Raw genomic sequence first — 12159 nt, forward strand, 5'->3', positions numbered from 1 at the left:
CAAGGATAAAAATCTTGCTATTTCGGACCTCCTTGTGAGTTTTGATGTTGTCTCCCTCTTTACTAAAGTTCCGATACAAGATTCCTTGGAGATTGTCAAGTAGAAGACTAATGAAGAAATTGCAACATTAGTCGAATTATACCTTAGATCCACATTTTTCTCTTTCCAAGACACCATCTACAAGCAAGTAGATGGTGTTCCCATGGGCTCACCACTTTCTCCCATCATTGCAAACCTATACATGGAACATTTTGAAGAAATCGCACTCCATTCTTTTCCCCTCAAACCTAGATGGTGGAAAAGATATGTAGATGACAGTAACATCTGTTGGCCCCATGGCCGGGACAAACTCCTAGACTTCCTCACCCATCTCAATAGCATCTCGTCTTGCATTTCCTTCACTTTAGAGATTGAGGCAGACAACCAACTCCCTTTTCTAGACATCTTACTCATCAAGAATCCGAATGGATCCATAGGTCGTCGTGTCTTCCATAAATCCACCCACACAGATTTGTACCTCCATTCATCTTCACACCACCACCCTAGTCAAAAATTTGGTGTTCTTTAGACACTCATCCTGAGAGCCTTTCGTATTTGCGATGATAAACACCTAGACCTTGAGCTCTCACATCTGCACCACATCTTCCAAATGAATGGGTATTCGAGCAGGAAAATTACGAAGGCTATCAAAGACACCAAAATCTTTCTTCTTTCTCAATCCAAACCCCCCAAAATCTCTCACTCACATAGGGTCTCGTTGCCCTTCGTCAATGGTATCTCCTATAAGATTGCCAAAATTCTTGCCAATAAAGGCATTCATAGTGCGTTCAAACCCTTCTCATTGATCAAACACCATATCCGCTCTCTAAAAGACTCAAAAGATACCCTTTTGCAATCTGGAGTATACAAGATTGAATGTTCATGTGGTGTTCCCTATATAGGGGAAACGGGGCGCGCTATCAAAACTCGATTAAAGGAACATGGGGCTGACATACAACATGATCAAGTTGCCAAGTCATCCCTAGCTGAGCACTCCTCAACCACTAAACACCACATTTTCCTAGAGAAGACACAAGTCTTATGCCAGGAAGACAATTTCTTTAGGCGAAAAATCAAAGAGGCCATTGCCATTGGCAACCACCCGCGGAATCTTAATCGTGATGAAGGGTTATTTCTTAGCCATTCATGGCAACCCCTGTTATCATCTATCAGAAACTTTTCTTGCCACACCTAATGCTCTCTCTCTCTCTCTCTCTCTCTCTCTCTCTCTCTCTCTCTCTCTCTCTCTCTCACATCATCCTCCGCTCTACCTCTCCTGCTCTCTCCCCCCCCCCCCCATTTTTTCGTTCCAGTTTTCACTTAGTTTTATTCTTCTAGTTTTATTTTATCTTTTGCTTTTCATATTTTCAGCTTCTAAATTATTTATTTATTTTTATTTTTATTTGTATTTATTTATTTATTTATTTATTTTAAATTGATATTATCTATTTATTTATTTTACTATTATGGTTATTATTATTATTATTGTTATAATTTATTTATTATTATTATTGTAAAAATTTTCTTTAGTTATTTATTCATTTAATAATTATTTTCATTATCTTTTCATTTTATTTCTTTTTATTTTCGTGTGTGTGTGTGGGTCAAATTTGTTCTATGGTGTTTACGCATGTGTCCTTGTTAAACACACACACATAAAAGCACTCTTAAGCGTTCTTATGTTGTATCCATGCCGTTATTGTCTCATAGTCCCTTTCTAGTGTCATTTTAGTCTATTACCATTATTTCCTTTATTATAATATAGTAATGATTACGAGTATATAATATTGATTATTATTATATAATAATGACCATTATTATATAATAATAATTTCTATTATATTATTTGGTCATTATTCATTTAGAATTTTGTTGGCATTTCTTTAGGTTGTTTATATATATAATAATTTTATGTAATAATAAATATCATGCATATTTGTACTTTTTCATCTATTGTTGTGTTTTTATTTTGTTTCCAACCTTCATATTCACCCTTCGGGTCACCCTCTTTTGTTTTACTTTTTCTTTCACTTTGGTTTTTAATAGTAGATCTGTCATTATTTCTGGTGGTTGTTTTCTCTCTTGTGGTTGGATGTATTTTTATCTTCTTTTTTGGGGTCCCCTTCCCTCCTTGTCCCTATTGTTGAACCTCAAACTTTTCTTGATTGTGGTGCACCTACCCCCCCTTCCTTTCCCCACCTTTTTATCCTTATTGGGTCTGCAATCTTTCTACTTTTTTCCTTCAGCTCTCTCATCCTGATGATGGATCACAGAGTGTGATTCGAAACGTTGATGCAAAAATTGTAACACAATCTACCCAGAAAACACAGCTAAGAATGACATAGTCTTCTGTGTCATAACCAACTTTCTTCTTCTTGAGCAATAAAACATGAACAATCACCAAGATCATGATAAAATAGGTTACCTTTTGTTTGTTTTCCTAATCCAATCATGTTTCCTTTGTTACCCAGCAATCTTGCCTTGCCATTCATGAACTGTACCTTGAATCCAATGTTGTTTAGTTGTGTCACACTTAGTAATTTATGTTTTAGTCCTTCAACCCAATAGGCATTGTCACATACCAATTCATTGGTTAATGAGTTACAACCTTTTCCTTTTATGCAACAAGGTTCATTTTTTCCAAACCTTACACTACCTCCATCATAGTGTTCAAAATGTTCAAACTTAGTTTTATCTCCAGTCATATGGTGTGAACAACCACTATCTATGATCCAAGTATCATTTTTACTAACATGAGAGACAAGTGCCATCTTATCACCTTCATCATCAAATTCATCTTTTACAGCAATATGCACTATTTCATCTTCACTTTTATTAGAATCTTTAGCCATGAAACAAGTTTTATTACCTTTGTCTTTCTAGGATTTGTGACCTTTTAATTCCTTCTTGCCTTTGTACTTATGGTTTTTCTTTTCTTCCTTGCTTTCTTTGTTTGGACACCTAGTAGCAACATGACCAATCCCTTCACAAGAAAAATAGATTAGAGGGATTTTACCTTTGTGTTTTCCTTTGCTCTTGGAATACTTCTTTGCAATTAGGGCTTCAACAATTTTAAGATCACTATCAGAACTTTCTTTAGTTTCTTCCTCCCTTCTTAATTGATTATCTTTTATTTTCTTTACCTTTTCTTTAAGTGAGAGTTTAGCTTCAAATGCAAGCTCAATATTTTTGGAAGTAGGAACATAGTTGTCAAAGTTGTCTAGTTCAAAAGCTGTCAATCTTCCTACTAAGGCATCCAAGCCTATCTTGTTATTTGGATCACATCTTTTTTCTTGGATGGTAGATACTCTAATTTCATAGATGGGAAGTAATGTTCTAAGTATTTTTCTTACAATAGTTTCTTCTTTGATTTATCCTCTGGATGCTCTAATTGCAGTGACACTAACCTTGATTCTTTCCACATATTTTGCAACATTTTCATCTTCTCTCATCTTCATTTGATCAAATTTTCCTCTAAGGCTTTTTTCTTTGGCTCTTCTTACATTGTCATTTCCTCCATATATTTCTTTTAGTTTGTTTCTACATATCAAAAGTAGTTTTATAGTCTTTGACCTCATCAAATTTAGCATAACTGAGAGCAGAACAATGTCAATCATCATGATGTTATCATTCTTTTTCTTAGCAATATCTTCAACTGATAATGTTCTAGTGGGAGTTTTGTATTCTTCATCAAGATATTTGTGACCTAAATCACTGATGGTAGCTAGATGAAGTCTCATAAGTCCTTTTCATGCTACAAAGTTGTCTCTATTTAGCTTTGGAATCTCTCTTTTGTAAGACATCCTGATCTTTAGCTTAGGTCCTTGAAACCTTCTCTGCAAGCACCAAAAGCTTTGATACCAATTTTTGGAAATACAAGAGGAGTAAGAAAGAGGGGGATGAATTAGTTACCACTAAAATAAATCCTAGATCCCTTAGATGTCAAATAAAATTTAGATTGATAAAACTAATTACTGTTGATACGAGCTAAACACATAGAATGTTGTAACTTGGTAAATGCAGAATGTGTTTAACTTAGCATATCTTAAGATTTTTTTAGTAATTACTTAACCTTAATTTTGCATGCATGAGATAAAAGAAATTAACACATATGACACTAGGATTTAACATGGAAACCTAATATGGGAATAACTACCAATGTAACTAGTTACTTTTTTTCACTCTTCTAAAGTGAGCCCTGTTAGGAACCAACCTTGTTAAAGGTTACAAAACACACTGTTAGGTGTGACCCTGTTAGGAGTGGCCTTGTAAGAGGTCTTGAAACAATTAAATAGAATTTCCACATTGTTAGAGGATTTTCAAATGGCTATTAAACCAACTCTGTTAAGAGATTTTAGATCACTGCTTCAATGGTTAGAGAGTAATAATGAAATTGACCTAATTGAGATCTTGCAACTAAATTTCTGATTACAGATCTCTATTTTGGCTTAGACTTGATCCTTCCTAATCAATTAACACTTTTCTACTCCACAAGGATACCTTCTTATTCTTTGAGTTCACTTCCTCTTCTTATCTCTCTTAATACATTCAACTTTCATAACTTACACTTTGAAATCGCAACTTGACCTTTTACTTATACCTTTAAGATTGTCAAGTCAGCTCAAATATAAATTAGAATAACCAATATTCATTACCATAGTCAGCTAGAATCAATAGGTAAAACAATTAAGCTTCACATTCCAAAATAAGAAAATCCTTTGGTAGCCAACCCAACTCAGTAGAAACTAGCCAACCCAAATCCTGTGTTAACCAATAGGAGCTTGGTTAATACTACGAACTTATAAAATTCCTTTGGTGATCGAGTGAACTCGATTAACACTAGCTTTGTTCACTTTTTCCTTTGCTAACTAAGAAAGCTTGGTTAACTCTCTTTTATGCATAAATTCCTTCAATGACTGAGTGATCTTGGTAGACACTGCCTTCTATACAGAGTAGACTCAGGAATGCTTTGTAGAGATGGAAAATTGTCTTCACCAACCAAGTGAGCTTGACATGCACTAATTGATAATTGATATGACATTTGTGTAACATCAAAGACAACACACAATTAATCAATTATATCCAACATCAATGACTGAGGTTGATCCATATTGCAACCTATAACATCCCTTAATTTCATTGGTTGCATGTACTGCATAGGGATTCATAATATACCACCATACATCTCTTGTAGAATTGTAAAACAATCCTTTTGTTGGCCCAAAAATCTTTTATATAGAAGTTTGTTCCATTACAAACAACTATGTCCAAAACTATTCTCTTAGCATCTAAAAGCTTTGATGCTTGGCTATCACTACATTCTCAATATCGTCACTCAGCTTCTAAATGGCTTGGCATAAACTATTTACTTGGCTCCTGAATCATTTGGCATGTAGAGTCTTCTCAGCTCATGAGTGACTTGGCACATTCTATCTATTTCACATGTATTGTTTGACAACTGATGCTCAACATGCTTTGATCACTCAACTCACACTTATTGCTCAACTTGCTCTAATCACTCGGCTTGTACTATAATACTAATAGATAATAACTAAGTTTTTTTTCACTACCTTGTCAAAACCAATTTGAGATTAACATTTAGTAGCCACTTCCTTCTTCAACTTTTGAAGCCTCTCATTGGTTTCTTTGGTCCTAAAACACTTAGTTTTCAGTCCTTCTTTGATGGTGTCTGAGATTGGTTCACATGTCTCACTAAAACCCCTTATATACTTGTTGTAGAATTGTGTCAAACTATGGAAATTTATTACAACAACCCCTATTTTAGGTGTAGGCCATTTTAGAATGGCTTCCACCTTACTTTCATCCATCTTCAAATTATCTTATGAAACTATAAAAACAAGGTAAACCAACTCTTATTTCAAGAACTCACTCTTCTCAAGGTTAATGGTCAACTTTTCTTCCTATAACCTCTTCAAAATAATTTCCAATTCCTTCATGTGTTCTTCTTTAGTCTTGTGGAAGATAAGGATATCATCAAGATAAACCACTACAAAATTACCTATGTAGTCCTTCAACACTTCATTCATTAGCCTCATGAATGTACTAGGTGCATTAGAGAGGCCAATTGGCATCACCAACCATTCATAAATTCCTTCTATAGTCTTGAAGGTTGCCTTCCATTCATCACCCTTCTTTTTCCTAATTTGATGGTAAACACTCTTGAGATGTATCTTGGAAAAGTACTTAGAGCCTCCCAAACAATCCATTAGATTTTCAATTATAGGAATAGGAAACCTATATCTAATTTTTATCCTATTTATGGCCCTAGAATCAATGCATATTCTCTACTTACCTCCTTTCTTGGGTGCCAAAATAATTGGAACAACACATGGACTAATACTCTTTCTAATTAGGTCCTATTCAAGTAGCTCTTTCACTTGTCTTTCAATTTCTTTATTCTAATCTCAAGTCATCTTGTAGGAAACCTTGTTTCAATATAAAGATCCTAGCACAAAGTCTATTTGATGGCTAGTAGCTCTTTGTGGAGGTAGTGTGGCTGGGGTACCATCACTTATGATGTACTTGAAGTGATCTAATAGTTCTTGTACCACTCTTGGAAATGGTGTTTTTTTGACAAGATATTCCTCCTTTGGCATCAAAACTTTGGCAAACCCAACTTCATTGTCCCCCTTGAAATCATGGAAGAATTCTTTGCCACTCATGTTTAGAATGCTTGGATCTATTTTTGCATCTATCCTCAACAAGTGATTGGATTTTGCATTTCACTCCTCCTTTCTTGAATGTATAAAAAATCTTCTTTCCATGATATATGACATCTCTATCATATTACCATAGTCTACCCAAGAGTAGATGGAAAGCATCCATGGGTAACCCATCACAAAGAATCTTATCTTGATATCCTCAAATTGAAACCTCCACCCAAACTTGTTCATTTACTAATAAAATATCCCCTTTTTTTAGTCATGTGACTCTATGTGGATGATGATGAGGAATCTTTGCCAACTTGAGTTTTTGAATAGCCTCTTTTGAGATAATGTTATCAGTTGATCCCAAATCCACAATAACTTTGCAAACCTTGCCAAGTATCTTACATTTTATTCTAAAAAGTTCCCTTCTTTGTTTAGGCTCTTCTTTTCTAGGTTCCTTGATCTTCTTCTAAACATCATATTTTCTCCCTTCTTAGAATCAAGATTCACTTATAAAGTTGTATTGTTTTTGTTGCTCTATCCTTGTAGATAGGTTATCTTCTTCTCACCTCAGGAAGATGATGCCTTCTTAGGGAATCTATAGATTGGATGACCAAGTTGCCCACAATGGTAACATCCATGCTTGCAAAATGTGAACCCATGTCAATTTCTTTTAATTTTCCTCCACCTCCACCATTGAATCCTCTTCCTCTAGTGAAATTATCTCTTCCACTTGATTCCACAATTCTGAGAAACCCCTATTTTTTAAGAGTTTGTAAGGGTTTCAAACAACTAGTTTGATCTTCCCTTCTAATGCCACTCAAAAAACCTAATCTATCCCTCAAACTCTAGTGGATGGACCTCCATTCACTACTATGTCAAACTAATAACTTGAATTATTTAGATTGATTCATCTCCATGATCTTTACACCATTTTTTATGACTGATTTTCCTAGTCGAGCATGACAAGCTCGCCCAGGGCCTCCTTGCAAAAATAGTAAACTAGCTCCAAATGAGAAAAAATAATGCATATATACAAATCATATGGAGTCCTCTATTTTTTTCGAAGTTTCCATTAAGATTCATCCAAGGAAAGTCAATTTAGAGGTAAAAGTTTATACAAAGTTATGAACAGGACAACAACTTGACAATCACAAACGAATTTAACTATTTACCTGAAAATTTTTATAAAATCAAACCCAAAGTTATATTAAAGTAACTAAATTCAATTCCCTTTCAATCCATATAAATCAAAGTTCCCATTAAATCCATGGAAGTTGGATTTGGATTGTAAAAATGTGATTGTAATAGGTTTTCTATTGTTTTCTTTCTTGCTCCGAGTTCAAAATTTGTACAACGCAAATGCCAACCCTCAAAACTAACTTGAAATGGCCATAATTACCTTACTACCATATGATCAATCAGTTTTCATATGTTTCCAACTAATTACATTTTAGTCTTGCTCATAGGTTTCTATTTTTCCCAATATTGACAAGCAACTTTTAAAAGTTGTAAAGTTGCTAAGTGCAACTTTTTGACTATTATGCCTCTGATGGCTCCATGGACACAAACATGGCTAAATGAAAATATGTCCACCAAAATACCATTTATAACATTCCTTAGCATGTTTTCCACCCACCTAGTGCATTGTTCAACACTTGACCATATGAGGCTCATTAGGCATTACAAGCAATCTTGCCATCATAGTGACAACTTAAAACTCCAACACAACACAAACCTATTTACTAGCACAACTAAAATTCTAGGGAATTTATCAAATAGTCGTTACTCATGTGGTCTAACTAGGACTATTACAAGTCAAAAATGACAATGAAAACTAACTTATTTCCTAGGTGCTCCTATACCAGGCATCATATAAGAAATTTACATACACAATTTTGCATGTAGTAGAGATTGCATCATATGGACTATGTACATTAATAATCATATCAAATGCACTCAAGGAAAAGTCTGACAAGGAATTCCCTATCTTGAAGAAGAACTTTATGGATTACATTACATATAAATCCACCCTTTACTCTCAAAGGTGGAAATTCAAAATTTTGATTTGTATATAAGTTTTGACACCATCTTTAGCATTGATCTCAAAGGGGGAGTGTAGTAAAGAAAATTGTATATATATAAAATGGAGTGTAGTAAGGAAAATTTTATAACAAAGTTCTAAGTAAGAGTAATTTCAAAGGGGGAGTATCCCTATGTAAGATAGTATAAATAAGAAAGTGATCCATATTTTTCAAATTTTGTATTGTCATGTAATAGATGTTACAAGTTTTGAAATTTTGAAATTTTGAAGCTTTTGAGACTTGACAATTTTCTCAATATGTTGCCATCAATGCCAAAGGGGGAGATTGTTGGTGATGTGGCTACGTTTGATAGTATGAGGTTTCCATTTATGATAACATGTACTCAATATGAAGTGAGAAAAGTATGGAGATAAAGTTTTGGCAATTAGACTTTGAAAATTATTTAAGTATCATAGAGTTTCTCTGGTAGTATAGTTAGAGATTTGAATTGCATAGTTCATAGAGGCAACATTGGCACATGAACTCTTCGATATAGTAAGTACAATATGTTAGGATACTATAGTTATATGATAAGACAATATGAATACTATGAATAATGTTATTACAGTTTTTCCAGTTGCAGTAATGAGCCAACTAAATAGGATAAAGATATGGAATGAAGTATTTTATGTTAAGAAACTTTTTTGGTTACCAAAAAAACTACTTGACTATTTAGGGATACTATCCTATATTGGGAAATCTAGATACTTTTTTGTTATTGAAAAAATCTAAATGTATCAAGGCCAACAATATAAGTTATTATGAAATATCAAGGTATAGAGGAAATATTTTAAAATGTGAAGTTGAGTATGACCATGATTTGATTATTGTGATAAGAATCCATTTGTTGTGATGAAAAATTAGATGTTAAAGTATTAAGAGGAAGACTATGTGAAGTTTATATAGTGAGAAACAAAAGTCATATTAGATATTGAAGATATTAGTAGCTGTAAAGATGTTTTTGTATCTACTCTTTTGTATACTGAATATCATTGTATATTACATGTTTGGCTAGTGGGCTCAACTTGCATACATTTTGTAATTGCATTAAAAAACCCTAATAGGGTTGAGACTTCTAAAAAAACCTAGTCCTCTAATAAGGACTGAGACTCTATACAAATGTAATAAACTCTTAGCTATTGGAAATATAATGACAAGAAAGTAAATGAGAGGGGGGTGAATCAGGAACCAATAAAACTTTTTGCACTTGGATTACTTCAACTTTACCCCTTTAGATTATCAAAAATGCTAGCATGCATGAACATAAAGTAATAGAGAAATCAACATCATGATACTTTCACACAAGATATGGTAACCCAAAAACCCTTCAAGCAGAAGGTAAAACTGGGGTGGGCATGACACCCACAAGCTTCACTACTACAATAATAAATTTTTCCTATTAGGGATTACAATTAATAACTTCTTGTGATCTACTTTGCTAGGAGTATGAAGGACTGATAGGTCCACCTTGTAAAAGGATTTAACAATACAATGAAGTATCTACTCTTTTAAGAGACTTAGCATAAGACTCTTAAGTCCACTTGGTTAAAGGATTTGGACTAATGCATTTGTTAGGATGAATTAGAAAGATGATCTTTGCAATACAACTTGATATCCTGAATAAGATCCTTTGAATAAACTTATCACTTAAATGTGATAGATGTGTCTCTACTCTTCTTGTTAACTAACTTGTTGCATGGTTGCATATTCTTCTCCATATTCTCTTCTTATATATTTCTCACACTATTTTTTCACATTACTCACTTAGATAAATGAATTTTTCTTCCTTATATACCCTTTAAAAAATTACTCTCTACCAAGTCAGCTCCCATAATAGATATCTTCATAAAAACTAAATATACCTTTAAGTTAGATCAGGTACTAAATCTTGATAAATACAATACTTTTGATCTTCTACTAATACTCAGGTAATGTAGTGAGCTTGGGTGACATTTTTTCTTGGTTAGTACTAGAATCTCGGATTATACTGTGGAACTTAGGTGATATAGTTAGCTCAGTTTACACAAAGAGCTCAGTGTGGTTTATATATGAGCTTGGTTAGCACAATATATCTCCATCTACTCAGGATATATTGAAATATGCTCCCTGATGGAAATCTTAGTTGTAGTATTAACTAACCTTCCTGGATAGCATAAGTGGTTTGTCACTAATTGACAATATGTCTTTCCATAGGGTTAACAATCTCCCCCTTTGTCATTAGTGAAAAAAAAACTTATCTAGAGTAGTTTTATCAGTAATAAATTATTATTATTTTTAAATCTCTTAATCAAAAAAAAATCTCTATCAAACTCCCCCTTTGCATGAGCTTGGTTTTGTAACTCGATTTGAACTAGAATATTGTAGCTTAGTTACAACTTTTTTGAATTTTGGGTTTTTCAAAAAAAAATTGTTTAACTAAACATTTAATCATATACATATTCCTCTATACATTTCCTTATATTCATATTTCCTCCTTGTTTTTGCTACAAATGCAAAAATCATATACTTACAAAGTAATACCAAAATATGTGAGGCAATCATTATGCACTTTCAAATTTAAAGACAAAGTTTGTTCCCAATTTTCCTGTAGTATCTTGTGTAATTCAATCTAGATTTTAGATGATAACTCCATCATGAGATCTACAACTGAGAAGTCAGTGTCATGTACTAATGTCTTTTCATGTGCCAAGTGCTTATGCACCACATCCATATGAGGAAGTATCATACTCTGTATGTCTGAAATGGTTTCCCTTATTCTATCTTCCTCCATCAAAAGTTCTACCTACAAATCTATCAAAAATATGACTTTTACAAAATGATTTGAGCTAGTGCTAGGGTCAAGTGTTGATTGACTAGCATTGCTCATCAAATATTCATCAATTATTATCAATTTTTCTTATGCTACCTTTGTGAAAATTGATGTATCACATAATTTTTGAAACAATAAAATAGTATTCTTTAAAATTCCTTCAAGAGTTCCAATCATATCGGATAGTGTATAGAAGAAAACCTAACCTATTAGGAGCACATGTAAACAAGCACATGTATATCAAATATTCAAAAGAAAGTAAAACACAACTAAAACTATGCTTGAGTTTGACAACTCAATGAAACCAAAAAGAAATGTCCTCATGCAATCCCAAAGTAATTCAACAAGGGCGCCCAAAAGAGGCCTTGATGGTATGCTCAAGTGTGAGGGATGTGAATGTGCTCTTCCAAACATAACTATTGAATCCCATTGTAATGAATATGTAATATGAAATAAGTGAATCTAAAATAAAGGAGTGGAGAATACCTTCAAGAAATGGGTATGAATGAGCCAATCCTCAAAGGATTCTAGGATGTGAAATGAAATACAAATAACCAAA

Source organism: Cupressus sempervirens, chromosome 1 (assembly GCF_028749045.1).
Source record: "Cupressus sempervirens isolate cs-2001-9-10 chromosome 1, ASM2874904v1, whole genome shotgun sequence".
NCBI lineage: Eukaryota > Viridiplantae > Streptophyta > Pinopsida > Cupressales > Cupressaceae > Cupressus > Cupressus sempervirens.